At 46.9% G+C, this 26824-nt stretch overlaps 34 non-coding genes across 34 annotated transcripts; 17 read left to right on the forward strand and 17 right to left on the reverse strand.

The window, feature by feature from the left end:
* Window positions 1–392: 392 nt before the first annotated feature.
* On the reverse strand, window positions 393–464 carry Trnap-ugg (transfer RNA proline (anticodon UGG)). The gene has a single exon. It is a non-coding gene; the product is annotated as a tRNA-Pro (tRNA).
* A 555-nt stretch (window positions 465–1019) lies between these two features.
* Window positions 1020–1091, forward strand: Trnaq-uug (transfer RNA glutamine (anticodon UUG)). Its single transcript has one exon. It is a non-coding gene; the product is annotated as a tRNA-Gln (tRNA).
* Window positions 1092–1589: 498 nt separating this feature from the next.
* Window positions 1590–1661, reverse strand: Trnap-ugg (transfer RNA proline (anticodon UGG)). The gene has a single exon. It is a non-coding gene; the product is annotated as a tRNA-Pro (tRNA).
* Window positions 1662–2216: 555 nt separating this feature from the next.
* On the forward strand, window positions 2217–2288 carry Trnaq-uug (transfer RNA glutamine (anticodon UUG)). Its single transcript has one exon. It is a non-coding gene; the product is annotated as a tRNA-Gln (tRNA).
* Window positions 2289–2926: 638 nt separating this feature from the next.
* Trnap-ugg (transfer RNA proline (anticodon UGG)) lies at window positions 2927–2998 on the reverse strand. The gene has a single exon. It is a non-coding gene; the product is annotated as a tRNA-Pro (tRNA).
* Window positions 2999–3553: 555 nt separating this feature from the next.
* Window positions 3554–3625, forward strand: Trnaq-uug (transfer RNA glutamine (anticodon UUG)). Its single transcript has one exon. It is a non-coding gene; the product is annotated as a tRNA-Gln (tRNA).
* Window positions 3626–4123: 498 nt separating this feature from the next.
* Trnap-ugg (transfer RNA proline (anticodon UGG)) lies at window positions 4124–4195 on the reverse strand. The gene has a single exon. It is a non-coding gene; the product is annotated as a tRNA-Pro (tRNA).
* A 555-nt stretch (window positions 4196–4750) lies between these two features.
* On the forward strand, window positions 4751–4822 carry Trnaq-uug (transfer RNA glutamine (anticodon UUG)). Its single transcript has one exon. It is a non-coding gene; the product is annotated as a tRNA-Gln (tRNA).
* Window positions 4823–5320: 498 nt separating this feature from the next.
* Window positions 5321–5392, reverse strand: Trnap-ugg (transfer RNA proline (anticodon UGG)). The gene has a single exon. It is a non-coding gene; the product is annotated as a tRNA-Pro (tRNA).
* Window positions 5393–5947: 555 nt separating this feature from the next.
* On the forward strand, window positions 5948–6019 carry Trnaq-uug (transfer RNA glutamine (anticodon UUG)). Its single transcript has one exon. It is a non-coding gene; the product is annotated as a tRNA-Gln (tRNA).
* Window positions 6020–6517: 498 nt separating this feature from the next.
* Trnap-ugg (transfer RNA proline (anticodon UGG)) lies at window positions 6518–6589 on the reverse strand. Its single transcript has one exon. It is a non-coding gene; the product is annotated as a tRNA-Pro (tRNA).
* A 555-nt stretch (window positions 6590–7144) lies between these two features.
* Window positions 7145–7216, forward strand: Trnaq-uug (transfer RNA glutamine (anticodon UUG)). Its single transcript has one exon. It is a non-coding gene; the product is annotated as a tRNA-Gln (tRNA).
* Window positions 7217–7713: 497 nt separating this feature from the next.
* Trnap-ugg (transfer RNA proline (anticodon UGG)) lies at window positions 7714–7785 on the reverse strand. Its single transcript has one exon. It is a non-coding gene; the product is annotated as a tRNA-Pro (tRNA).
* Window positions 7786–8340: 555 nt separating this feature from the next.
* Trnaq-uug (transfer RNA glutamine (anticodon UUG)) lies at window positions 8341–8412 on the forward strand. Its single transcript has one exon. It is a non-coding gene; the product is annotated as a tRNA-Gln (tRNA).
* Window positions 8413–8909: 497 nt separating this feature from the next.
* Window positions 8910–8981, reverse strand: Trnap-ugg (transfer RNA proline (anticodon UGG)). The gene has a single exon. It is a non-coding gene; the product is annotated as a tRNA-Pro (tRNA).
* A 555-nt stretch (window positions 8982–9536) lies between these two features.
* On the forward strand, window positions 9537–9608 carry Trnaq-uug (transfer RNA glutamine (anticodon UUG)). Its single transcript has one exon. It is a non-coding gene; the product is annotated as a tRNA-Gln (tRNA).
* Window positions 9609–10106: 498 nt separating this feature from the next.
* Trnap-ugg (transfer RNA proline (anticodon UGG)) lies at window positions 10107–10178 on the reverse strand. The gene has a single exon. It is a non-coding gene; the product is annotated as a tRNA-Pro (tRNA).
* Window positions 10179–10733: 555 nt separating this feature from the next.
* Trnaq-uug (transfer RNA glutamine (anticodon UUG)) lies at window positions 10734–10805 on the forward strand. Its single transcript has one exon. It is a non-coding gene; the product is annotated as a tRNA-Gln (tRNA).
* A 498-nt stretch (window positions 10806–11303) lies between these two features.
* Trnap-ugg (transfer RNA proline (anticodon UGG)) lies at window positions 11304–11375 on the reverse strand. Its single transcript has one exon. It is a non-coding gene; the product is annotated as a tRNA-Pro (tRNA).
* A 555-nt stretch (window positions 11376–11930) lies between these two features.
* On the forward strand, window positions 11931–12002 carry Trnaq-uug (transfer RNA glutamine (anticodon UUG)). Its single transcript has one exon. It is a non-coding gene; the product is annotated as a tRNA-Gln (tRNA).
* A 1265-nt stretch (window positions 12003–13267) lies between these two features.
* Trnaq-uug (transfer RNA glutamine (anticodon UUG)) lies at window positions 13268–13339 on the forward strand. The gene has a single exon. It is a non-coding gene; the product is annotated as a tRNA-Gln (tRNA).
* Window positions 13340–13978: 639 nt separating this feature from the next.
* Window positions 13979–14050, reverse strand: Trnap-ugg (transfer RNA proline (anticodon UGG)). The gene has a single exon. It is a non-coding gene; the product is annotated as a tRNA-Pro (tRNA).
* Window positions 14051–14605: 555 nt separating this feature from the next.
* On the forward strand, window positions 14606–14677 carry Trnaq-uug (transfer RNA glutamine (anticodon UUG)). The gene has a single exon. It is a non-coding gene; the product is annotated as a tRNA-Gln (tRNA).
* A 498-nt stretch (window positions 14678–15175) lies between these two features.
* On the reverse strand, window positions 15176–15247 carry Trnap-ugg (transfer RNA proline (anticodon UGG)). The gene has a single exon. It is a non-coding gene; the product is annotated as a tRNA-Pro (tRNA).
* A 555-nt stretch (window positions 15248–15802) lies between these two features.
* On the forward strand, window positions 15803–15874 carry Trnaq-uug (transfer RNA glutamine (anticodon UUG)). The gene has a single exon. It is a non-coding gene; the product is annotated as a tRNA-Gln (tRNA).
* Window positions 15875–16372: 498 nt separating this feature from the next.
* Window positions 16373–16444, reverse strand: Trnap-ugg (transfer RNA proline (anticodon UGG)). The gene has a single exon. It is a non-coding gene; the product is annotated as a tRNA-Pro (tRNA).
* Window positions 16445–17000: 556 nt separating this feature from the next.
* Trnaq-uug (transfer RNA glutamine (anticodon UUG)) lies at window positions 17001–17072 on the forward strand. The gene has a single exon. It is a non-coding gene; the product is annotated as a tRNA-Gln (tRNA).
* A 498-nt stretch (window positions 17073–17570) lies between these two features.
* Window positions 17571–17642, reverse strand: Trnap-ugg (transfer RNA proline (anticodon UGG)). Its single transcript has one exon. It is a non-coding gene; the product is annotated as a tRNA-Pro (tRNA).
* Window positions 17643–18197: 555 nt separating this feature from the next.
* Window positions 18198–18269, forward strand: Trnaq-uug (transfer RNA glutamine (anticodon UUG)). The gene has a single exon. It is a non-coding gene; the product is annotated as a tRNA-Gln (tRNA).
* A 498-nt stretch (window positions 18270–18767) lies between these two features.
* Window positions 18768–18839, reverse strand: Trnap-ugg (transfer RNA proline (anticodon UGG)). Its single transcript has one exon. It is a non-coding gene; the product is annotated as a tRNA-Pro (tRNA).
* Window positions 18840–19394: 555 nt separating this feature from the next.
* Window positions 19395–19466, forward strand: Trnaq-uug (transfer RNA glutamine (anticodon UUG)). The gene has a single exon. It is a non-coding gene; the product is annotated as a tRNA-Gln (tRNA).
* A 497-nt stretch (window positions 19467–19963) lies between these two features.
* Window positions 19964–20035, reverse strand: Trnap-ugg (transfer RNA proline (anticodon UGG)). The gene has a single exon. It is a non-coding gene; the product is annotated as a tRNA-Pro (tRNA).
* Window positions 20036–20590: 555 nt separating this feature from the next.
* On the forward strand, window positions 20591–20662 carry Trnaq-uug (transfer RNA glutamine (anticodon UUG)). The gene has a single exon. It is a non-coding gene; the product is annotated as a tRNA-Gln (tRNA).
* A 498-nt stretch (window positions 20663–21160) lies between these two features.
* Trnap-ugg (transfer RNA proline (anticodon UGG)) lies at window positions 21161–21232 on the reverse strand. The gene has a single exon. It is a non-coding gene; the product is annotated as a tRNA-Pro (tRNA).
* Window positions 21233–26824: the final 5592 nt, after the last annotated feature.

Below are 26824 nucleotides of genomic sequence, written 5' to 3' on the forward strand. Positions count from 1 at the left end.
CCCACACGTGAATGGGGAACGCTCCAAATGCTTATGCTTTTGCTACTAGGATTAATAACGGAACGTAAGGGGTTCAACTGCGAGAAGACGACCTCAGCTGCTTCTCCCAGCATCTCTCCGTTTTGGGTGTCGCATGCGCATGCATTTAACAAACGTGCATGCGATGTACTAGTTCCTGGGAAACGAATAGAATCGTTGTACGTGTCAGTCTTTAGGTATAGATATAAGTAATCGAAGACGGCTTAATCCTGCTTCGTAGATTGCTTTCCACAAGACGCACTTGCCAGTATCATTGGCCGGTGGCCCGACATGCAGTTTGCCCCGTTGCATGGCTTACTTTCAGAGACTCGCTAGTTTAGCGTAGTGCTTGGTTGTCGCGAATGTGAAAAGTAGGGCCTGTCTGGGATTTGAACCCGGGACCACCTGCACCCAAAGCAGGAATCATACCCCTAGACCAACAGGCCGCAAAAGTAGGCAGCTGTGCACCCCGCCACCTAATGAGATCTTGCCGCACTTGCTATTGAAGCATCCAATCTGGACCATATTCTCAAAGAGGTTTCTTAATCCGACACCTACAACATGAGCTGTGCTGAGGACCAATGTAGTTGAAGGCTGAAAGAGCTGCTTGAGTTGTGAGACAGTATGTCGATCGTGTGAAGTGCAAATGTTATCGTGTCAAGCACCATCAGCCCACTACGTAGCGTTGTGTGACAGCACGTACTTTTCGATAGTACTCTGTGTCCATAGCTGTTTTCATAGCTAGGCTGCTTCCAGCACAAAGCATCTACCATACGAAAGTGGCTGTTCCGCGATTTTGATTACCTGACCCTTCGACATCACTTCATGTACTAATACTGGCAAGAATTCTCGCTACATTCGAAGGTGTTCCCTCCACTTTCAACCTACTTGGTTGCTTCATTTGCCACGCAAACACTTCCTGAGGACGCTACATGTAATAAATCGCAGCTTACCGGTTTAATGACATGATGCTGCTCAGTTTAATTCTGCTAGAGGCACACGGTTCCATGGTGTAGTGGTTAGCACTCTGGACTTTGAATCCAGCGATCCGAGTTCGAGGCTCGGTGGAACCTGATTTAGTGTTTTGCGATCGTTTCTAGAAACGTGTACGAGCTGGCAGTTGGAATTGTATATGCAAAATTTTAGCTAGGATCATGTAATGCAAATTGTTAATAGCAGTCCACACGTGAATGGGGAACGCTCCAAATGCTTATGCTTTTGCTACTAGGATTAATAACGGAACGTAAGGGGTGCAACTGCAAGAAGACGACCTCAGCTGCTTCTCCCAGCATCTCTCCGTTTTGGGTGTCGCATGCGCATGCATTTAACAAACGTGCATGCGATGTACTAGTTCCTGGGAAACGAATAGAATCGTTGTACGTGTCAGTCTTTAGGTATAGATATAAGTAATCGAAGACGGCTTAATCCTGCTTCGTAGATTGCTTTCCACAAGACGCACTTGCCAGTATCATTGGCCGGTGGCCCGACATGCAGTTTGCCCCGTTGCATGGCTTACTTTCAGAGACTCGCTAGTTTATCGTAGTGCTTGGTTGTCGCGAAAGTGAAAAGTAGGGCCTATCTGGGATTTGAACCCGGGACCTCCTGCACCCAAAGCAGGAATCATACCCCTAGACCAACAGGCCGCAAAAGTAAGCAGCTGTGCACCCCGCCACCTACTGAGATCTTGCCGCACTTGCTATTGAAGCATCCAATCTGGACCATATTCTCAAAGAGGTTTCTTAATCCGACACCTACAACATGAGCTGTGCTGAGGAACAATGTAGTTGAAGGCTGAAAGAGCTGCTTGAGTTGTGAGACAGTATGTCGATCGTGGGAACTGCAAATGTTATCGTGTCAAGCACCATCAGCCCACTACGTAGCGTTGTGTGACAGCACGTACTTTTCGACAGTACTCTGTGTCCATAGCTGTTTTCATAGCTAGGCTGCTTCCAGCACAAAGCATCCACCATACGAAAGTGGCTGTTCCGCGATTTTGATTACCTGACCCTTCGACATCACTTAATGTACGAATACTGGCAAGAATTCTCGCTACATTCGAAGTTGTTCCCTCCACTTTCAACCTACTTGGTTGCTTCATTTGCCACGCAAACACTTCCTGAGGACGCTACATGTAATAAATCGCAGCTTACCGGTTTAATGACATGATGCTGCTCAGTTTGAGTCCGCTAGAGGCACACGGTTCCATGGTGTAATGGTTAGCACTCTGGACTTTGAATCCAGCGATCCGAGTTCGAGTCTCGGTGGAACCTGATTCAGTGTTTTGCGATCGTTTCTAGAAACGTGTACGAGCTGGCAGTTGGAATTGTATATGCAAAAGTTTAGCTACGATCATGTAATGCAAATTGTTAATAGCAGTCCACACGTGAATGGGGAACGCTCCAAATGCTTATGCTTTTGCTACTAGGATTAATAACGGAACGTAAGGGGTTCAACTGCGAGAAGACGACCTCATCTGCTTCTCCCAGCATCTCTCCGTTTTAAATTGTTAATAGCAGTCCACACGTGAATGGGGAACGCTCCAAATGCTTATGCTTTTGCTACTAGGATTAATAACGGAACGTAAGTGGTTCAACTGCGAGAAGACGACCTCATCTGCTTCTCCCAGCATCTCTCCGTTTTGGGTGCTGCATGCACATGCATTTAACAAACGTGCATGCGATGTACTAGTTCCTGGGAAACGAATAGAATCGTTGTACGTGTCAGTCTTTAGGTATAGATATAAGTAATCGAAGACGGCTTAATCCTGCTTCGTAGATTGCTTTCCACAAGACGCACTTGCCAGTATCATTGGCCGGAGACCCGACATGCAGTTGGCCCCGTTGCATGGTTTACTTTCAGAGACTCGCTAGTTTATCGTAGTGCTTGGTTGTCGCGAAAGTGAAAAGTAGGGCCTGTCCGGCATTTGAACCCGGGACCTCCTGCACCCAAAGCAGGAATCATACCCCTAGACCAACAGGCCGCAAAAGTAAGCAGCTGTGCACGCCGCCACTTACTGAGATCTTGCCGCACTTGCTATTGACGCATCCAATCTGGACCATATTCTCAAAGAGGTTTCTTAATCCGACACCTACAACATGAGCTGTGCTGAGGACCAATGTAGTTGACGTCTGAAAGAGCTGCTTGAGTTGTGAGACAGTATGTCGATCGTGTGAAGTGCAAATGTAATCGTGTCAAGCACCATCAGCCCACTACGTAGCGTTGTGTGACAGCACGTACTTTTCGACAGTACTCTGTGTCCATAGCTGTTTTCATAGCTAGGCTGCTTCCAGCACAAAGCATCCACCATACGAAAGTGGCTGTTCCGCGATTTTGATTACCTGACCCTTCGACATCACTTCATGTACGAATACTGGCAAGAATTCTCGCTACATTCGAAGTTGTTCCCTCCACTTTCAACCTACTTGGTTGCTTCATTTGCCACGCAAACACTTCCTGAGGACGCTACATGTAATAAATCGCAGCTTACCGGTTTAATGACATGATGCTGCTCAGTTTAAGTCCGCTAGCGGCACACGGTTCCATGGTGTAATGGTTAACACTGTGGACTTTGAATCCAGCGATCCGAGTTCGAGTCTCGGTGGAACCTGATTCAGTGTTTTGCGATCGTTTCTAGAAACGTGTACGATCTGGCAGTTGGAATTGTATATGCAAAAGTTTAGCTAGGATCATGTAATGCAAATTGTTAATAGCAGTCCACACGTGAATGGGGAACGCTCCAAATGCTTATGCTTTTGCTACTAGGATTAATAACGGAACGTAAGGGGTTCAACTGCGAGAAGACGACCTCAGCTGCTTCTCCCAGCATCTCTCCGTTTTGGGTGCTGCATGCACATGCATTTAACAAACGTGCATGCGATGTACTAGTTCCTGGGAAACGAATAGAATCGTTGTACGTGTCAGTCTTTAGGTATAGATATAAGTAATCGAAGACGGCTTAATCCTGCTTCGTAGATTGCTTTCCACAAGACGCACTTGCCAGTATCATTGGCCGGTGGCCCGACATGCAGTTTGCCCCGTTGCATGGCTTACTTTCAGAGACTCGCTAGTTTATCGTAGTGCTTGGTTGTCGCGAAAGTGAAAAGTAGGGCCTGTCCGGCATTTGAACCCGGGACCTCCTGCACCCAAAGCAGGAATCATACCCCTAGACCAACAGGCCGCAAAAGTAAGCAGCTGTGCACCCCGCCACCTACTGAGATCTTGCCGCACTTGCTATTGAAGCATCCAATCTGGACCATATTCTCAAAGAGGTTTCTTAATCCGACACCTACAACATGAGCTGTGCTGAGGACCAATGTAGTTGAAGTCTGAAAGAGCTGCTTGAGTTGTGAGACAGTATGTCGATCGTGTGAAGTGCAAATGTAATCGTGTCAAGCACCATCAGCCCACTACGTAGCGTTGTGTGACAGCACGTACTTTTCGACAGTACTCTGTGTCCATAGCTGTTTTCATAGCTAGGCTGCTTCCAGCACAAAGCATCCACCATACGAAAGTGGCTGTTCCGCGATTTTGATTACCTGACCCTTCGACATCACTTCATGTACGAATACTGGCAAGAATTCTCGCTACATTCGAAGTTGTTCCCTCCACTTTCAACCTACTTGGTTGCTTCATTTGCCACGCAAACACTTCCTGAGGACGCTACATGTAATAAATCGCAGCTTACCGGTTTAATGACATGATGCTGCTCAGTTTAAGCCCGCTAGAGGCATACGGTTCCATGGTGTAATGGTTAGCACTCTGGACTTTGAATGCAGCGATCCGAGTTCGAGTCTCGGTGGAACCTGATTCAGTGTTTTGCGATCGTTTCTAGAAACGTGTACGATCTGGCAGTTGGAATTGTATATGCAAAAGTTTAGCTAGGATCATGTAATGCAAATTGTTAATAGCAGTCCACACGTGAATGGGGAACGCTCCAAATGCTTATGCTTTTGCTACTAGGATTAATAACGGAACGTAAGGGGTTCAACTGCGAGAAGACGACCTCAGCTGCTTCTACCAGCATCTCTCCGTTTTGGGTGCTGCATGCACATGCATTTAACAAACGTGCATGCGATGTACTAGTTCCTGGGAAACGAATAGAATCGTTGTACGTGTCAGTCTTTAGGTATAGATATAAGTAATCGAAGACGGCTTAATCCTGCTTCGTAGATTGCTTTCCACAAGACGCACTTGCCAGTATCATTGGCCGGTGGCCCGACATGCAGTTTGCCCCGTTTCATGGCTTACTTTCAGAGACTCGCTAGTTTATCGTAGTGCTTGGTTGTCGCGAAAGTGAAAAGTAGGGCCTGTCCGGCATTTGAATCCGGGACCTCCTGCACCCAAAGCAGGAATCATACCCCTAGACCAACAGGCCGCAAAAGTACGCAGCTGTGCACCCCGCCACCTACTGAGATCTTGCCGCACTTGCTATTGAAGCATCCAATCTGGACCATATTCTCAAAGAGGTTTCTTAATCCGACACCTACAACATGAGCTGTGCTGAGGACCAATGTAGTTGACGTCTGAAAGAGCTGCTTCAGTTGTGAGACAGTATGTCGATCGTGTGAAGTGCAAATGTAATCGTGTCAAGCACCATCAGCCCACTATGTAGCGTTGTGTGACAGCACGTACTTTTCGACAGTACTCTGTGTCCATAGCTGTTTTCATAGCTAGGCTGCTTCCAGCACAAAGCATCCACCATACGAAAGTGGCTGTTCCGCGATTTTGATTACCTGACCCTTCGACATCACTTAATGTACGAATACTGGCAAGAATTCTCGCTACATTCGAAGTTGTTCCCTCCACTTTCAACCTACTTGGTTGCTTCATTTGCCACGCAAACACTTCCTGAGGACGCTACATGTAATAAATCGCAGCTTACCGGTTTAATGACATGATGCTGCTCAGTTTAAGCCCGCTAGAGGCATACGGTTCCATGGTGTAATGGTTAGCACTCTGGACTTTGAATGCAGCGATCCGAGTTCGAGTCTCGGTGGAACCTGATTCAGTGTTTTGCGATCGTTTCTAGAAACGTGTACGATCTGGCAGTTGGAATTGTATATGCAAAAGTTTAGCTAGGATCATGTAATGCAAATTGTTAATAGCAGTCCACACGTGAATGGGGAACGCTCCAAATGCTTATGCTTTTGCTACTAGGATTAATAACGGAACGTAAGGGGTTCAACTGCGAGAAGACGACCTCAGCTGCTTCTCCCAGCATCTCTCCGTTTTGGGTGTTGCATGCGCATGCATTTAACAAACGTGCATGCGATGTACTAGTTCCTGGGAAACGAATAGAATCGTTGTACGTGTCAGTCTTTAGGTATAGATATAAGTAATCGAAGACGGCTTAATCCTGCTTCGTAGATTGCTTTCCACAAGACGCACTTGCCAGTATCATTGACCGGTGGCCCGACATGCAGTTTGCCCCGTTGCATGGCTTACTTTCAGGGACTCGCTAGTTTAGCGTAGTGCTTGGTTGTCGCGAAAGTGAAAAGTAGGGCCTGTCCGGCATTTGAACCCGGGACCTCCTGCACCCAAAGCAGGAATCATACCCCTAGACCAACAGGCCGCAAAAGTAGGCAGCTGTGCACCCCGCCACCTACTGAGATCTTGCCGCACTTGCTATTGAAGCATCCAATCTGGACCATATTCTCAAAGAGGTTTCTTAATCCGACACCTACAACATGAGCTGTGCTGAGGACCAATGTAGTTGAAGGCTGAAAGAGCTGCTTGAGTTGTGAGACAGTATGTCGATCGTGTGAAGTGCAAATGTAATCATGTCAAGCACCATCAGCCCACTACGTAGCGTTGTGTGACAGCACGTACTTTTCGACAGTACTCTGTGTCCATAGCTGTTTTCATAGCTAGGCTGCTTCCAGCACAAAGCATCCACCATACGAAAGTGGCTGTTCCTCGATTTTGATTACCTGACCCTTCGACATCACTTCATGTACGAATACTGGCAAGAATTCTCGCTACATTCGAAGTTGTTCCCTCCACTTTCAACCTACTTGGTTGCTTCATTTGCCACGCAAACACTTCCTGAGGACGCTACATGTAATAAATCGCAGCTTACCGGTTTAATGACATGATGCTGCTCAGTTTAAGCCCGCTAGAGGCATACGGTTCCATGGTGTAATGGTTAGCACTCTGGACTTTGAATCCAGCCATCCGAGTTCGAGTCTCGGTGGAACCTGATTCAGTGTTTTGCGATCGTTTCTAGAAACGTGTACGATCTGGCAGTTGGAATTGTATATGCAAAAGTTTAGCTAGGATCATGTAATGCAAATTGTTAATAGCAGTCCACACGTGAATGGGGAACGCTCCAAATGCTTATGCTTTTGCTACTAGGATTAATAACGGAACGTAAGGGGTTCAACTGCGAGAAGACGACCTCAGCTGCTTCTCCCAGCATCTCTCCGTTTTGGGTGCTGCATGCACATGCATTTAACAAACGTGCATGCGATGTACTAGTTCCTGGGAAACGAATAGAATTGTTGTACGTGTCAGTCTTTAGGTATAGATATAAGTAATCGAAGACGGCTTAATCCTGCTTCGTAGATTGCTTTCCACAAGGCGCACTTGCCAGTATCATTGGCCGGTGGCCCGACATGCAGTTTGCCCGTTTCATGGCTTACTTTCAGAGACTCGCTAGTTTATCGTAGTGCTTGGTTATCGCGAAAGTGAAAAGTAGGGCCTGTCCGGCATTTGAACCCGGGACCTCCTACACCCAAAGCAGGAATCATACCCCTAGACCAACAGGCCGCAAAAGTAAGCAGCTGTGCACCCCGCCACCTACTAAGATCTTGCCGCACTTGCTATTGAAGCATCCAATCTGGACCATATTCTCAAAGAGGTTTCTTAATCCGACACCTACAACATGAGCTGTGCTGAGGACCAATGTAGTTGAAGGCTGAAAGAGCTGCTTGAGTTGTGAGACAGTATGTCGATCGTGTGAAGTGCAAATGTAATAGTGTCAAGCACCATCCGCCCACTACGTAGCGTTGTGTGACAGCACGTACTTTTCGACAGTACTCTGTGTCCATAGCTGTTTTCATAGCTAGGCTGCTTCCAGCACAAAGCATCCACCATACGAAAGTGGCTGTTCCGCGATTTTGATTACCTGACCCTTCGACATCACTTCATGTACGAATACTGGCAAGAATTCTCGCTACATTCGAAGTTGTTCCCTCCACTTTCAACCTACTTGGTTGCTTCACTTGCCACGCAAACACTTCCTGAGGACGCTACATGTAATAAATCTTAGCTTACCGGTTTAATGACATGATGCTGCTCAGTTTAAGTCCGCTAGAGGCACACGGTTCCATGGTGTAATGGTTAGCACTCTGGGCTTTGAATCCAGCGATCCGAGTTCGAGTCTCTGTGGAACCTGATTCAGTGTTTTGCGATCGTTTCTAGAAACGTGTACGAGCTGGCAGTTGGAATTGTATATGCAAAATTTTAGCTAGGATCATGTAATGCAAATTGTTAATAGCAGTCCACACGTGAATGGGGAACGCTCCAAATGCTTATGCTTTTGCTACTAGGATTAATAACGGAACGTAAGGGGTTCAACTGCGAGAAGACGACCTCAGATGCTTCTCCCAGCATCTCTCCGTTTTGGGTGCTGCATGCACATGCATTTAACAAACGTGCATGCGATGTACTAGTTCCTGGGAAACGAATAGAATTGTTGTACGTGTCAGTCTTTAGGTATAGATATAAGTAATCGAAGACGGCTTAATCCTGCTTCGTAGATTGCTTTCCACAAGGCGCACTTGCCAGTATCATTGGCCGGTGGCCCCACATGCAGTTTGCCCGTTTCATGGCTTACTTTCAGAGACTCGCTAGTTTATCGTAGTGCTTGGTTGTCGCGAAAGTGAAAAGTAGGGCCTGTCCGGCATTTGAACCCGGGACCTCCTGCACCCAAAGCAGGAATCATACCCCTAGACCAACAGGCCGCAAAAGTAAGCAGCTGTGCACCCCGCCACCTACTAAGATCTTGCCGCACTTGCTATTGAAGCATCCAATCTGGACCATATTCTCAAAGAGGTTTCATAATCCGACACCTACAACATGAGCTGTGCTGAGGACCAATGTAGTTGAAGGCTGAAAGAGCTGCTTGAGTTGTGAGACAGTATGTCGATCGTGTGAAGTGCAAATGTAATAGTGTCAAGCACCATCCGCCCGCTACGTAGCGTTGTGTGACAGCACGTACTTTTCGACAGTACTCTGTGTCCATAGCTGTTTTCATAGCTAGGCTGCTTCCAGCACAAAGCATCCACCATACGAAAGTGGCTGTTCCGCGATTTTGATTACCTGACCCTTCGACATCACTTCATGTACGAATACTGGCAAGAATTCTCGCTAAATTCGAAGTTGTTCCCTCCACTTTCAACCTACTTGGTTGCTTCATTTGCCACGCAAACACTTCCTGAGGACGCTACATGTAATAAATCGCAGCTTACCGGTTTAATGACATGATGCTTCTCAGTTTAAGCCCGCTAGAGGCACACGGTTCCATGGTGTAATGGTTAGCACTCTGGACTTTGAATCCAGCCATCCGAGTTCGAGTCTCGGTGGAACCTGATTCAGTGTTTTGCGATCGTTTCTAGAAACGTGTACGATCTGGCAGTTGGAATTGTATATGCAAAAGTTTAGCTAGGATCATGTAATGCAAATTGTTAATAGCAGTCCACACGTGAATGGGGAACGCTCCAAATGCTTATGCTTTTGCTACTAGGATTAATAACGGAACGTAAGGGGTTCAACTGCGAGAAGACGACCTCAGCTGCTTCTCCCAGCATCTCTCCGTTTTGGGTGCTGCATGCACATGCATTTAACAAACGTGCATGCGATGTACTAGTTCCTGGGGAACGAATAGAATCGTTGTACGTGTCAGTCTTTAGGTATAGATATAAGTAATCGAAGACGGCTTAATCCTGCTTCGTAGATTGCTTTCCACAAGACGCACTTGCCAGTATCATTGGCCGGTGGCCCGACATGCAGTTTGCCCCGTTGCATGGCATACTTTCAGAGACTCGCTAGTTTATCGTAGTGCTTGGTTGTCGCGAAAGTGAAAAGTAGGGCCTGTCCGGCATTTGAACCCGGGACCTCCTGCACCCAAAGCAGGAATCATACCCCTAGACCAACAGGCCGCAAAAGTAAGCAGCTGTGCACCCCGCCACCTACTGAGATCTTGCCGCACTTGCTATTGAAGCATCCAATCTGGACCATATTCTCAAAGAGGTTTCTTAATCCGACACCTACAACATGAGCTGTGCTGAGGACCAATGTAGTTGAAGTCTGAAAGAGCTGCTTCAGTTGTGAGACAGTATGTCGATCGTGTGAAGTGCAAATGTAATCGTGTCAAGCACCATCAGCCCACTACGTAGCGTTGTGTGACAGCACGTACTTTTCGACAGTACTCTGTGTCCATAGCTGTTTTCATAGCTAGGCTGCTTCCAGCACAAAGCATCCACCATACGAAAGTGGCTGTTCCGCGATTTTGATTACCTGACCCTTCGACATCACTTAATGTACGAATACTGGCAAGAATTCTCGCTACATTCGAAGTTGTTCCCTCCACTTTCAACCTACTTGGTTGCTTCATTTGCCACGCAAACACTTCCTGAGGACGCTACATGTAATAAATCGCAGCTTACCGGTTTAATGACATGATGCCGCTCAGTTTACGTCCGCTAGAGGTATACGGTTCCATGGTGTAATGGTTAGCACTCTGGACTTTGAATGCAGCGATCCGAGTTCGAGTCTCGGTGGAACCTGATTCAGTGTTTTGCGATCGTTTCTAGAAACGTGTACGATCTGGCAGTTGGAATTGTATATGCAAAAGTTTAGCTAGGATCGTGTAATGCAAATTGTTAATAGCAGTCCACACGAGAATGTGGAACGCTCCAAATGCTTATGCTTTTGCTACTAGGATTAATAACGGAACGTAAGGGGTTCAACTGCGAGAAGACGACCTCAGCTGCTTCTCCCAGCATCTCTCCGTTTTGGGTGCTGCATGCGCATGCATTTAACAAACGTGCATGCGATGTACTAGTTCCTGGGAAACGAATAGAATCGTTGTACGTGTCAGTCTTTAGGTATAGATATAAGTAATCGAAGACGGCTTAATCCTGCTTCGTAGATTGCTTTCCACAAGACGCACTTGCCAGTATCATTGGCCGGAGACCCGACATGCTGTGTGCCCCGTTGCATGGTTTACTTTCAGAGACTCGCTAGTTTATCGTAGTGCTTGGTTGTCGCGAAAGTGAAAAGTAGGGCCTGTCCGGCATTTGAACCCGGGACCTCCTGCACCCAAAGCAGGAATCATACCCCTAGACCAACAGGCCGCAAAAGTAAGCAGCTGTGCACCCCGCCACTTACTGAGATCTTGCCGCACTTGCTATTGAAGCATCCAATCTGGACCATATTCTCAAAGAGGTTTCTTAATCCGACACCTACAACATGAGCTGTGCTGAGGACCAATGTAGTTGACGTCTGAAAGAGCTGCTTCAGTTGTGAGACAGTATGTCGATCGTGTGAAGTGCAAATGTAATCGTGTCAAGCACCATCAGCCCACTACGTAGCGTTGTGTGACAGCACGTACTTTTCGACAGTACTCTGTGTCCATAGCTGTTTTCATAGCTAGGCTGCTTCCAGCACAAAGCATCCACCATACGAAAGTGGCTGTTCCGCGATTTTGATTACCTGACCCTTCGACATCACTTCATGTACGAATACTGGCAAGAATTCTCGCTACATTCGAAGTTGTTCCCTCCACTTTCAACCTACTTGGTTGCTTCATTTGCCACGCAAACACTTCCTGAGGACGCTACATGTAATAAATCGCAGCTTACCGGTTTAATGACATGATGCTGCTCAGTTTAAGTCCGCTAGCGGCACACGGTTCCATGGTGTAATGGTTAACACTGTGGACTTTGAATCCAGCGATCCGAGTTCGAGTCTCGGTGGAACCTGATTCAGTGTTTTGCGATCGTTTCTAGAAACGTGTACGAGCTGGCAGTTGGAATTGTATATGCAAAAGTTTAGCTAGGATCATGTAATGCAAATTGTTAATAGCAGTCCACACGTGAATGGGGAACGCTCCAAATGCTTATGCTTTTGCTACTAGGATTAATAACGGAACGTAAGGGGTTCAACTGCGAGAAGACGACCTCATCTGCTTCTCCCAGCATTTCTCCGTTTTAAATTGTTAATAGCAGTCCACACGTGAATGGGGATCGCTCCAAATGCTTATGCTTTTGCTACTAGGATTAATAACGGAACGTAAGTGGTTCAACTGCGAGAAGACGACCTCATCTGCTTCTCCCAGCATCTCTCCGTTTTGGGTGCTGCATGCACATGCATTTAACAAACGTGCATGCGATGTACTAGTTCCTGGGAAACGAATAGAATCGTTGTACGTGTCAGTCTTTAGGTATAGATATAAGTAATCGAAGACGGCTTAATCCTGCTTCGTAGATTGCTTTCCACAAGACGCACTTGCCAGTATCATTGGCCGGAGACCCGACATGCAGTTTGCCCCGTTGCATGGTTTACTTTCAGAGACTCGCTAGTTTATCGTAGTGCTTGGTTGTCGCGAAAGTGAAAAGTAGGGCCTTTCCGGCATTTGAACCCGGGACCTCCTGCACCCAAAGCAGGAATCATACCCCTAGACCAACAGGCCGCAAAAGTAAGCAGCTGTGCACCCCGCCACTTACTGAGATCTTGCCGCACTTGCTATTGAAGCATCCAATCTGGACCATATTCTCAAAGAGGTTTCTTAATCCGACACCTACAACATGAGCAGTGCTGAGGACCAATGTAGTTGACGTCTGAAAGAGCTGCTTGAGTTGTGAGACAGTATGTCGATCGTGTGAAGTGCAAATGTAATCGTGTCAAGCACCATCAGCCCACTACGTAGCGTTGTGTGACAGCACGTACTTTTCGACAGTACTCTGTGTCCATAGCTGTTTTCATAGCTAGGCTGCTTCCAGCACAAAGCATCCACCATACGAAAGTGGCTGTTCCGCGATTTTGATTACCTGACCCTTCGACATCACTTCATGTACGAATTCTGGCAAGAATTCTCGCTACATTCGAAGTTGTTCCCTCCACTTTCAACCTACTTGGTTGCTTCATTTGCCACGCAAACACTTCCTGAGGACGCTACATGTAATAAATCGCAGCTTACCGGTTTAATGACATGATGCTGCTCAGTTTAAGTCCGCTAGCGGCACACGGTTCCATGGTGTAATGGTTAACACTGTGGACTTTGAATCCAGCGATCCGAGTTCGAGTCTCGGTGGAACCTGATTCAGTGTTTTGCGATCGTTTCTAGAAACGTGTACGAGCTGGCAGTTGGAATTGTATATGCAAAAGTTTAGCTAGGATCATGTAATGCAAATTGTTAATAGCAGTCCACACGTGAATGGGGAACGCTCCAAATGCTTATGCTTTTGCTACTAGGATTAATAACGGAACGTAAGGGGTTCAACTGCGAGAAGACGACCTCATCTGCTTCTCCCAGCATCTCTCCGTTTTAAATTGTTAATAGCAGTCCACACGTGAATGGGGAACGCTCCAAATGCTTATGCTTTTGCTACTAGGATTAATAACGGAACGTAAGGGGTTCAACTGCGAGAAGACGACCTCATCTGCTTCTCCCAGCATCTCTCCGTTTTGGGTGCTGCATGCACATGCATTTAACAAACGTGCATGCGATGTACTAGTTCCTGGGAAACGAATAGAATCGTTGTACGTGTCAGTGTTTAGGTATAGATATAAGTAATCGAAGACGGCTTAATCCTGCTTCGTAGATTGCTTTCCACAAGACGCACTTGCCAGTGTCATTGGCCGGTGGCCCGACACGGAATTTTCCCCCGTTGCATGGCTTACTTTCAGAGACTCGCTAGTTTATCGTAGTGCTTGGTTGTCGCGAAAGTGAAAAGTAGGGCCTGTCCGGCATTTGAACCCGGGACCTCCTGCACCCAAAGCAGGAATCATACCCCTAGACCAACAGGCCGCAAAAGTAAGCAGCTGTGCACCCCGCCACCTACTGAGATCTTGCCGCACTTGCTATTGAAGCATCCAATCTGGACCATATTCTCAAAGAGGTTTCTTAATCCGACACCTACAACATGAGCTGTGCTGAGGACCAATGTAGTTGAAGTCTGAAAGAGCTGCTTGAGTTGTGAGACAGTATGTCGATCGTGTGAAGTGCAAATGTAATCGTGTCAAGCACCATCAGCCCACCACGTAGCGTTGTGTGACAGCACGTACTTTTCGACAGTACTCTGTGTCCATAGCTGTTTTCATAGCTAGGCTGCTTCCAGCACAAAGCATCCACCATACGAAAGTGGCTGTTCCGCGATTTTGATTACCTGACCCTTCGACATCACTTCATGTACGAATACTGGCAAGAATTCTCGCTACATTCGAAGTTGTTCCCTCCACTTTCAACCTACTTGGTTGCTTCATTTGCCACGCAAACACTTCCTGAGGACGCTACATGTAATAAATCGCAGCTTACCGGTTTAATGACATGATGCTGCTCAGTTTAAGCCCGCTAGAGGCATACGGTTCCATGGTGTAATGGTTAGCACTCTGGACTTTGAATCCAGCCATCCGAGTTCGAGTCTCGGTGGAACCTGATTCAGTGTTTTGCGATCGTTTCTAGAAACGTGTACGATCTGGCAGTTGGAATTGTATATGCAAAAGTTTAGCTAGGATCATGTAATGCAAATTGTTAATAGCAGTCCACATGTGAATGGGGAACGCTCCAAATGCTTATGCTTTTGCAACTAGGATTAATAACGGAACGTAAGGGGTTCAACTGCGAGAAGACGACCTCAGCTGCTTCTACCAGCATCTCTCCGTTTTGGGTGCTGCATGCACGTGCATTTAACAAACGTGCATGCGATGTACTAGTTCCTGGGAAACGAATAGAATCGTTGTACGTGTCAGTCTTTAGGTATAGATATAAGTAATCGAAGACGGCTTAATCCTGCTTCGTAGATTGCTTTCCACAAGACGCACTTGCCAGTATCATTGGCCGGTGGCCCGACATGCAGTTTGCCCCGTTTCATGGCTTACTTTCAGAGACTCGCTAGTTTATCGTAGTGCTTGGTTGTCGCGAAAGTGAAAAGTAGGGCCTGTCCGGCATTTGAATCCGGGACCTCCTGCACCCAAAGCAGGAATCATACCCCTAGACCAACAGGCCGCAAAAGTACGCAGCTGTGCACCCCGCCACCTACTGAGATCTTGCCGCACTTGCTATTGAAGCATCCAATCTGGACCATATTCTCAAAGAGGTTTCTTAATCCGACACCTACAACATGAGCTGTGCTGAGGACCAATGTAGTTGAAGGCTGAAAGAGCTGCTTGAGTTGTGAGACAGTATGTCGATCGTGTGAAGTGCAAATGTAATCGTGTCAAGCACCATCAGCCCACTACGTAGCGTTGTGTGACAGCACGTACTTTTCGACAGTACTCTGTGTCCATAGCTGTTTTCATAGCTAGGCTGCTTCCAGCACAAAGCATCCACCATACGAAAGTGGCTGTTCCGCGATTTTGATTACCTGACCCTTCGACATCACTTCATGTACGAATACTGGCAAGAATTCTCGCTACATTCGAAGTTGTTCCCTCCACTTTCAACCTACTTGGTTGCTTCATTTGCCACGCAAACACTTCCTGAGGACGCTACATGTAATAAATCGCAGCTTACCGGTTTAATGACATGATGCTGCTCAGTTTAAGCCCGCTAGAGGCATACGGTTCCATGGTGTAATGGTTAGCACTCTGGACTTTGAATCCAGCGATCCGAGTTCGAGTCTCGGTGGAACCTGATTCAGTGTTTTGCGATCGTTTCTAGAAACGTGTACGATCTGGCAGTTGGAATTGTATATGCAAAAGTTTAGCTAGGATCATGTAATGCAAATTGTTAATAGCAGTCCACACGTGAATGGTGAAGGCTCCAAATGCTTATGCTTTTGCTACTAGGATTAATAACGGAACGTAAGGGGTTCAACTGCGAGAAGACGACCTCAGCTGCTTCTCCCAGCATCTCTCCGTTTTGGGTGTTGCATGCGCATGCATTTAACAAACGTGCATGCGATGTACTAGTTCCTGGGAAACGAATAGAATCGTTGTACGTGTCAGTCTTTAGGTATAGATATAAGTAATCGAAGACGGCTTAATCCTGCTTCGTAGATTGCTTTCCACAAGACGCACTTGCCAGTATCATTGGCCGGTGGCCCGACATGCAGTTTGCCCCGTTGCATGGCTTACTTTCAGGGACTCGCTAGTTTAGCGTAGTGCTTGGTTGTCGCGAAATTGAAAAGTAGGGCCTGTCCGGCATTTGAACCCGGGACCTCCTGCACCCAAAGCAGGAATCATACCCCTAGACCAACAGGCCGCAAAAGTAGGCAGCTGTGCACCCCGCCACCTACTGAGATCTTGCCGCACTTGCTATTGAAGCATCCAATCTGGACCATATTCTCAAAGAGGTTTCTTAATCCGACACCTACAACATGAGCTGTGCTGAGGACCAATGTAGTTGAAGGCTGAAAGAGCTGCTTGAGTTGTGAGACAGTATGTCGATCGTGTGAAGTGCAAATGTAATCGTGTCAAGCACCATCAGCCCACTACGTAGCGTTGTGTGACAGCACGTACTTTTCGACAGTACTCTGTGTCCATAGCTGTTTTCATAGCTAGGCTGCTTCCAGCACAAAGCATCCACCATACGAAAGTGGCTGTTCCGCGATTTTGATTACCTGACCCTTCGACATCACTTCATGTACGAATACTGGCAACAATTCTCGCTACATTCGAAGTTGTTCCCTCCACTTTCAACCTACTTGGTTTTCTTCATTTGCCACGCAAACACTTCCTGAGGACGCTACATGTAATAAATCGCAGCTTACCGGTTTAATGACATGATGCTGCTCAGTTTAAGCCCGCTAGAGGCATACGGTTCCATGGTGTAATGGTTAGCACTCTGGACTTTGAATCCAGCCATCCGAGTTCGAGTCTCGGTGGAACCTGATTCAGTGTTTTGCGATCGTTTCTAGAAACGTGTACGATCTGGCAGTTGGAATTGTATATGCAAAAGTTTAGCTAGGATCATGTAATGCAAATTGTTAATAGCAGTCCACACGTGAATGGGGAACGCTCCAAATGCTTATGCTTTTGCTACTAGGATTAATAACGGAACGTAAGGGGTTCAACTGCGAGAAGACGACCTCAGCTGCTTCTCCCTGCATCTCTCCGTTTTGGGTGCTGCATGCACATGCATTTAACAAACGTGCATGCGATGTACTAGTTCCTGGGAAACGAATAGAATCGTTGTACGTGTCAGTCTTTAGGTATAGATATAAGTAATCGAAGACGGCTTAATCCTGCTTCGTAGATTGCTTTCCACAAGACGCACTTGCCAGTATCATTGGCCGGTGGCCCGACATGCAGTTTGCCCCGTTGCATGGCTTACTTTCAGGGACTCGCTAGTTTAGCGTAGTGCTTGGTTGTCGCGAAAGTGAAAAGTAGGGCCTGTCCGGCATTTGAACCCGGGACCTCCTGCACCCAAAGCAGGAATCATACCCCTAGACCAACAGGCCGCATAAGTAGGCAGCTGTGCACCCCGCCACCTACTGAGATCTTGCCGCACTTGCTATTGAAGCATCCAATCTGGACCATATTCTCAAAGAGGTTTCTTAATCCGACACCTACAACATGAGCTGTGCTGAGGACCAATGTAGTTGAAGGCTGAAAGAGCTGCTTGAGTTGTGAGACAGTATGTCGATCGTGTGAAGTGCAAATGTAATCGTGTCAAGCACCATCAGCCCACTACGTAGCGTTGTGTGACAGCACGTACTTTTCGACAGTACTCTGTGTCCATAGCTGTTTTCATAGCTAGGCTGCTTCCAGCACAAAGCATCCACCATACGAAAGTGGCTGTTCCGCGATTTTGATTACCTGACCCTTCGACATCACTTAATGTACGAATACTGGCAAGAATTCTCGCTACATTCGAAGTTGTTCCCTCCACTTTCAACCTATTTGGTTGCTTCATTTGCCACGCAAACACTTCCTGAGGACGCTACATGTAATAAATCGCAGCTTACCGGTTTAATGACATGATGCTGCTCAGTTTAAGCCCGCTAGAGGCATACGGTTCCATGGTGTAATGGTTAGCGCTCTGGACTTTGAATCCAGCCATCCGAGTTCGAGTCTCGGTGGAACCTGATTCAGTGTTTTGCGATCGTTTCTAGAAACGTGTACGATCTGGCAGTTGGAATTGTATATGCAAAAGTTTAGCTAGGATCATGTAATGCAAATTGTTAATAGCAGTCCACACGTGAATGGGGAACGCTCCAAATGCTTATGCTTTTGCTACTAGGATTAATAACGGAACGTAAGGGGTTCAACTGCGAGAAGACGACCTCAGCTGCTTCTCCCTGCATCTCTCCGTTTTGGGTGCTGCATGCACATGCATTTAACAAAAGTGCATGCGATGTACTAGTTCCTGGGAAACGAATAGAATCGTTGTACGTGTCAGTCTTTAGGTATAGATATAAGTAATCGAAGACGGCTTAATCCTGCTTCGTAGATTGCTTTCCACAAGACGCACTTGCCAGTATCATTGGCCGGTGGCCCGACATGCAGTTTGCCCCGTTTCATGGCTTACTTTCAGAGACTCGCTAGTTTATCGTAGTGCTTGGTTATCGCGAAAGTGAAAAGTAGGGCCTGTCCGGCATTTGAATCCGGGACCTCCTGCACCCAAAGCAGGAATCATACCCCTAGACCAACAGGCCGCAAAAGTACGCAGCTGTGCACCCCGCCACCTACTGAGATCTTGCCGCACTTGCTATTGAAGCATCCAATCTGGACCATATTCTCAAAGAGGTTTCTTAATCCGACACCTACAACATGAGCAGTGCTGAGGACCAATGTAGTTGAAGGCTGAAAGAGCTGCTTGAGTTGTGAGACAGTATGTCGATCGTGTGAAGTGCAAATGTAATCGTGTCAAGCACCATCAGCCCACTACGTAGCGTTGTGTGACAGCACGTACTTTTCGACAGTACTCTGTGTCCATAGCTGTTTTCATAGCTAGGCTGCTTCCAGCACAAAGCATCCACCATACGAAAGTGGCTGTTCCGCGATTTTGATTACCTGACCCTTCGACATCACTTAATGTACGAATACTGGAAAGAATTCTCGCTACATTCGAAGTTGTTCCCTCCACTTTCAACCTACTTGGTTGCTTCATTTGCCACGCAAACACTTCCTGAGGACGCTACATGTAATAAATCGCAGCTTACCGGTTTAATGACATGATGCTGCTCGGTTTAAGCCCGCTAGAGGCATACGGTTCCATGGTGTAATGGTTACCACTCTGGACTTTGAATCCAGCAATCCGAGTTCGAGTCTCGGTGGAACCTGATTCAGTGTTTTGTGATCGTTTCTAGAAACGTGTACGATCTGGCAGTTGGAATTGTATATGCAAAAGTTTAGCTAGGATCATGTAATGCAAATTGTTAATAGCAGTCCACACGTGAATGGGGAACGCTCCAAATGCTTATGCTTTTGCTACTAGGATTAATAACGGAACGTAAGGGGTTCAACTGCGAGAAGACGACCTCAGCTGCTTCTACCAGCATCTCTCCGTTTTGGGTTTTGCATGCACATGCATTTAACAAACGTGCATGCGATGTACTAGTTCCTGGGAATCGAATAGAATCGTTGTACGTGTCAGTCCTTAGGTATAGATATAAGTAATCGAAGACGGCTTAATCCTGCTTCGTAGATTGCTTTCCACAAGACGCACTTGCCAGTATCATTGGCCGGTGGCCCGACATGCAGTTTGCCCGTTTCATGGCTTACTTTCAGAGACTCGCTAGTTTATCGTAGTGCTTGGTTGTCGCGAAAGTGAAAAGTAGGGCCTGTCCGGCATTTGAACCCGGGACCTCCTGCACCCAAAGCAGGAATCATACCCCTAGACCAACAGGCCGCAAAAGTAAGCAGCTGTGCACCCCGCCACCTACTGAGATCTTGTCGCACTTGCTATTGAAGCATCCAATCTGGACCATATTCTCAAAGAGGTTTCTTAATCCGACACCTACAACATGAGCTGTGCTGAGGACCAATGTAGTTGAAGTCTGAAAGAGCTGCTTCAGTTGTGAGACAGTATGTCGATCGTGTAAAGTGCAAATGTAATCGTGTCAAGCACCATCAGCCCACTACGTAGCGTTGTGTGACAGCACGTGCTTTTCGACAGTACTCTGTGTCCATAGCTGTTTTCATAGCTAGGCTGCTTCCAGCACAAAGCATCCACCATACGAAAGTGGCTGTTCCGCGATTTTGATTACCTGACCCTTCGACATCACTTCATGTACGAATACTGGCAAGAATTCTCGCTACATTCGAAGTTGTTCCCTCCACTTTCAACCTACTTGGTTGCTTCATTTGCCACGCAAACACTTCCTGAGGACGCTACATGTAATAAATCGCAGCTTACCGGTTTAATGACAAGATACTGCTCAGTTTACGTCCGCAAGAGACACACGGTTCCATGGTGTAATGGTTAGCACTATGGACTTTGAATCCAGCGATCCGAGTTCGAGTCTCGGTGGAACCTGATTCAGTGTTTTGCGATCGTTTCTAGAAACGTGTACGATCTGGCAGTTGGAATTGTATATGCAAAAGTTTAGCTAGGATCATGTAATGCAAATTGTTAATAGCAGTCCACACGTGAATGGGGAACGCTCCAAATGCTTATGCTTTTGCTACTAGGATTAATAACGGAACGTAAGGGGTTCAACTGCGAGAAGACGACCTCAGCTGCTTCTCCCAGGATCTCTCCGTTTTGGGTGCTGCATGCACATGCATTTAACAAATGTGCATGCGATGTACTAGTTCCTGGGAAACGAATAGAATCGTTGTACGTGTCAGTCTTTAGGTATAGATATAAGTAATCGAAGACGGCTTAATCCTGCTTCGTAGATTGCTTTCCACAAGACGCACTTGCCAGTATCATTGGCCGGTGGCCCGACATGCAGTTTGCCCCGTTGCATGGCTTACTTTCAGAGACTCGCTAGTTTATCGTAGTGCTTGGTTGTCGCGAAAGTGAAAAGTAGGGCCTGTCCGGCATTTGAACCCGGGACCTCCTGCACCCAAAGCAGGAATCATACCCCTAGACCAACAGGCCGCAAAAGTAAGCAGCTGTGCACCCCGCCACCTACTGAGATCTTGCCGCACTTGCTAATGAAGCATCCAATCTGGACCATATTCTCAAAGAGGTTTCTTAATCCGACACCTACAACATGAGCTGTGCTGAGGACCAATGTAGTTGAAGTCTGAAAGAGCTGCTTGAGTTGTGAGACAGTATGTCGATCGTGTGAAGTGCAAATGTAATCGTGTCAAGCACCATCAGCCCACTACGTAGCGTTGTGTGACAGCACGTACTTTTCGACAGTACTCTGTGTCCATAGCTGTTTTCATAGCTAGGCTGCTTCCAGCACAAAGCATCCACCATACGAAAGTGGCTGTTCCGCGATTTTGATTACCTGACCCTTCGAAATCACTTAATGTACGAATACTGGCAAGAATTCTCGCTACATTCGAAGTTGTTCCCTCCACTTTCAACCTACTTGGTTGCTTCATTTGCCACGCAAACACTTCCTGAGGACGCTACATGAAATAAATCGCAGCTTACCGGTTTAATGACATGATGCTGCTCAGTTTACGTCCGCTAGAGGCATACGGTTCCATGGCCGACATTACCGCTTGCGACGCGGCAGCGTGCGGACGTTCGGAGCGCTCAGTGTCACTTGCTTGTTTACGTTGTATTTGTGCTTTCTGTTTCACGTGATTGTGCGTGGTTGTGTGTTCGTGTCGTTGTTTGAAGTATTTGCTGTATGCAGTTAGCCCATTTGGGTTAATTTGCAAAATGGTTCCCACGATTCCAAGGAAAAATACCCTGCAGTTCGAGTTTGACAAGGCTACACGATCAGTTCAGCCAAGTTCACTGGAAGTTCATGAATGGATCGTCGATACAATAGGCATAACCACTGAACAAGTTCACACTGCCTACTACGACCTGGATTTATACTGCTTCTTCGTGAAGCTTCTGAATCCCCTCTTACTGGAACGTCTTTTGCAGAAACATGGCGGCGGCGTCGATTTCCGGCATCGCGACGGCACTGTGAGTACTGTCAAAATTACTAACGCTGATGTCGAGATCTCCAACGTTCGTATTTACAACCTGCCCCCTGAAGTAGACAACTGTTTCTTAAAAGATGTGCTCACTAAATATGGCGAGGTGCGTAACATTCGACTTGAAAAGTGGTCCAGGCAACATAAGTTGCAATGTTTTTCTGGTATCAGATCGGTTGAGATGCAAGTCAAAGTCAACATCCCATCGCATGTATTTGTTTGTGGTTATAAGGTGCAGGTTACCTATTCCGGACAAGCTTCTACGTGTTTTATCTGCAATGAAAGTGGTCATTTACGGCAAAATTGCCCTAAAAGGGTGACCGTCTTAAAGCCTACTTTCCAGCAACGTAAGAGACTCACTTTAGCTGATTTAGTGACAGGTACTCAATTAACAAGTACTGGGCCGTCCCCCTCCAGTGATACTGTGATTGTACATGAAAAACCTTTTGAAGAAGAGTTCCCTGCTATTCCTCTTGCGACGGGCGGGGATCAGAACCCTCTCACCCGTCCCGTCACTGCGGTAGCGTCCAAGAGACGTCGAACGTGCGACAGTAGTAGTTCCGATGAAGGCGTCTCCGTACCGGTAACACCTGCCACACTTGATATCAAACAACCGGCAGGAGACACTGAGCTTTCGCATGACGCTCTACCAGAATCAAGCGTTGAAGTTGATACTTCTTCGCCCGCTGACGGTAGTGCTACGCCCCAGGTTGGTTGTTGCTTACCATCCGCGTCTATCGCGTCGGCTCTCCAACCGACCGATATTGAACCTCAGCACGTTGCCCACAGTTACGTCGGCGGGGTGTGCCCAAGTTCACAACTCGTATCACAGCAATGCGACACTGACAACAAACACGCTTACGAGTGTGTCAACACAGAGCGAGATCTCAGCCTTGCTTGTCAACAACCTGACCGAGAGAGTGTTTCCACACAATCCCAACGTGTGGCCAAACAAGAACTTAGCGTGTCTCTGGAAGGGTTAACCGGCGAGACGCAACTGCACGTTGCTGTGGCAGGGCAACCTGCACAGGAGACCTGTGTAGATTCTCCGATGCCACTTTCTGCGGAAAAAGTCGCCAGTGGCGGGAGGAACAAAAAGAAATTCCAACCGAACTTGAATGTACCACGCAGCAAACACAAACTGCAAGCCCTCTCGGATGCAAACGATGGTGATGGCCACTCTCCACCAGCTGTTTCACGAATGGACTGGTTTGCTGGAGACGATGATCACGTTAATTTAAAGTAGCTCCGTAAACTACATGGCACAAGCGTACAAGTTCCTGAGTGTTAATGTAAACAGGATCACGTCTGATTTGAAACTTGCAGTCTTTAGGCAGTTCGTATATGAGTCTGCCGCTGATGTACTTCTATTGCAGGAATTCCTTCTTTCAGATCTGGTCATTCCCGGTTTCCACTGTACTACCAATGTTGCTTTCGAGCTTAGCACTGGTACAGCCATTCTCGTGCGTGAGGGCATCCCCGTCTCAGACGTTGAAACACTGGAGTCAGGGCGTGGCATATGCTGCAAAATATTCGGCGTCACGCTCGTGAACCTATACGCGCCCTCCGGGAGTGACCACAGGTTCGCAAGGACCGAGTTCTTTAAAGACGAACTAATTTACTTGCTTCGTAAAAATCCGACTGCCCTTGTATTAGGCGGAGATTTTAACTGTGTTGTGCATCAAAAAGATCAGAGGCCAAATTTTAACTATTGTAAGGAGCTTCATGATCTGGTTTTACGAATGAATCTCCAGGATACGTGGGAAGTCCTTCACCCTACCCTTGTGAAATTTACATACTTCACTTCCACCTCGAGTAGCCGCCTCGACAGAATATATGTGTCTTCTCAGCTCGGAGAACATGTTGTTGATTCAGAGGTCATTCCCGTCCCATGTAGCGATCACTGCGCCTACGCAACCGTCATACAACTGGACAGACAACCCACCAAACGATTCAGAGGTCACTGGATGTTGAACTTTTCCCACCTTCAGGACGCCGATCTCGAGGAACTTGTCACACGAACTTGGACTTTTTGTCTTCGCTCTGTCAATAGGTACCGTACGAAAGTAGAGTGGTGGACGTCCTTTGCTAAACCAAAGTTGCGACGGTATTTAATTTCGTACTGTAATACGCAATCGAGGGATGCAAAGAAGACCACGGCATTTTATTATTCAATTTTAAGGGAGCTCTACGACAAATCTGGCGTCAATAATATTTACACTGCTCAAATAAAGCAAATCAAGGCTAAGATGCTCAGTATCAAACGTAAACAACTAGAAGGGTTAAAAATCAAGTCCAAAGTCAACTCTTTGGTTCAATCTGAGACAACTTCCATGTACCATCTTATTAAGCATCAGACCAACCGTAGACGCTTATTTATAGACGAACTGGCAACTAATAACGGGGAAATTCTCACTCGGCAACCTGACATAGTCACGGCAATTCAGAGATATTATCACGGCCTGTATTCGGACTACCCAACCAATGATGACTTGACTGCTACTGTACTCCAATTCATGGACACGTCCGTTACTGCGGATGATAATCGTGACTTTCTGGCTCCGTTTAGTGTCGAGGAGACTTTAGAACTTATTGTTAAGTCGCCCGCTAACAAAGCCCCAGGACTGGACGGCCTACCCAAGGAGTTTTACCTTCGGTATTGGGATGTAATTGGTGTTACATTTACAGAAATTTTAAATGAAATCATTGCCGGGGCGCCTGTTCCTAATGCGATGAAGGAGGGTAAAATTGTCCTTGTTCCCAAACGCAAAGGGTGTAAGCGATTTGATAATCTGCGCCCGCTCACCCTGCTTAATTTTGACTACAAAACTATAGCCAGAGCTGTTAACGCCTGAATGTCGCCGCTCCTTCACAAAGTTGTCTGGCGGCACCAGGCCTGCGTGCCAGGACGGAATGCCATGTCTGCGATGTCTGAAATTAGGGACCTAATCTCCATTGCCTCAGTCACCAACCTGAATTGTGCCCTGCTATTTCTAGACTTTCATAAAGCCTTTGATCATGTGAACCACCGCTATCTTTTTCACATACTGGACAAAATAGGACTCGAGGAAGGGGCATTAAAAGTCCTTCGCAATTTGACATCTGGCATATCGGCGAGGATACAAGTCAATGGACAGCTGACGCAACCAATATCCATTCAGCGGGGTGTCCCCCAGGGCAGTCCACTCTCTATGTCACTTTTTGTGCTGTCACTGGAACCCTTCCTTCGGTCTCTTTATCACCATTTGTCAGGTGTGTCAATGTCAGGTCACACATTCATCGTCCGTGCATACGCTGACGATGTTGCCGTTCTGTTACGCAGTGACGACGAGGTGGTCCGTATTAAACGGGCGATCGACCAGTATAGTGCAGTGTCTGGAGCACAACTAAGTGACCAGAAATGTAAAGTGCTCGATCTCAAGGGTTTTGAGAGCTTAACTATACCGTGGGCGCATCTTGTGGAATCTCACAAACTACTAGGAATCACCTTGAATAGATGCCCTCTGAAAATGGCGGCCTCCAATTGGAAGTCAGTGACGCATCTGATACAGGGTACCATTATCGAATGTCGCTGGCGTGCTGTGAACATTATAGAAAAAATTAGGATTCTCAATACCTACGTCTTCTCCAAGGCGTATTATGTTGCACAGTTTTTTCCCATTCCCAAGCTTCAGGCCAGAAAGATCATGCAGGTTGCCAATCAATACATCTGGAAGGGAACCATATTTAAATTGTCCTCCGATACACTAGCCAAGTCGAGAACTACTGGTGGGCTTGAGTTGGTTAACATCGCCGGGAAGGCAATGGCCTTGTACGTCAAGCGGACCACGACTTTACTGCATGACAGCCACTGCACTGTTACTCAAAAGTTGTACCTCACAGTGCGTCCAGCGAGTGTGCGACCTCCTATTGACGTTGGAAGAATCCACTACAAATTGAAACACATCAGGGAATTTTTCCTTCATGTTAGTTATACAGATGTTGGTGTTCTACGGCGCCGACCACTGTCAACTCGCGACTTGCAACGTGAGTGGGAAAAGTCGGCGACCCCAAATACAATAGAACGGAAGTATCCGACTACTGACTGGAAAACGGTGTGGGCCAACATCAGCTTGAAAGTACACTCTTCGGATGTTGCTTCAACTTGGTACAGGGTGGTAAATAACACAATTGCCACTAATGAAAAACTACATGCAATTGGGTTAAGTGACACAAATCTCTGCCTCTGTTGTGGACTCGTCGATTCTCTGATCCATCGGTTTACCTGCGGGGGCCATGCACTGAATTGGCGATGGGTCAAGAAAAGGATTGCGGTACTGTCAAGGAGCGCGGAAGACAATCTGCAACTGGATATCCTACTGCGTCCCGACAAAAAGTTTTATCCAGCCACGAAAAACAATACAGTAATGTGGATCCTAGGGCACTACGTCAACTACATCGTTAATGTTCGTGGAAAAGACGATTATATTAGTTTTCTGACCTACATGGAGCTGGCATACTGGAAGATTCAATGTGTCACTAACAGTAAAAAATTATTCGGAAACATGATGGACATCACCTTTGAAAAACATGGCATAGGATGACC

This window comes from Schistocerca gregaria, chromosome 3 (assembly GCF_023897955.1).
Source record: "Schistocerca gregaria isolate iqSchGreg1 chromosome 3, iqSchGreg1.2, whole genome shotgun sequence".
Classification (NCBI taxonomy): Eukaryota; Metazoa; Arthropoda; class Insecta; order Orthoptera; family Acrididae; genus Schistocerca; species Schistocerca gregaria.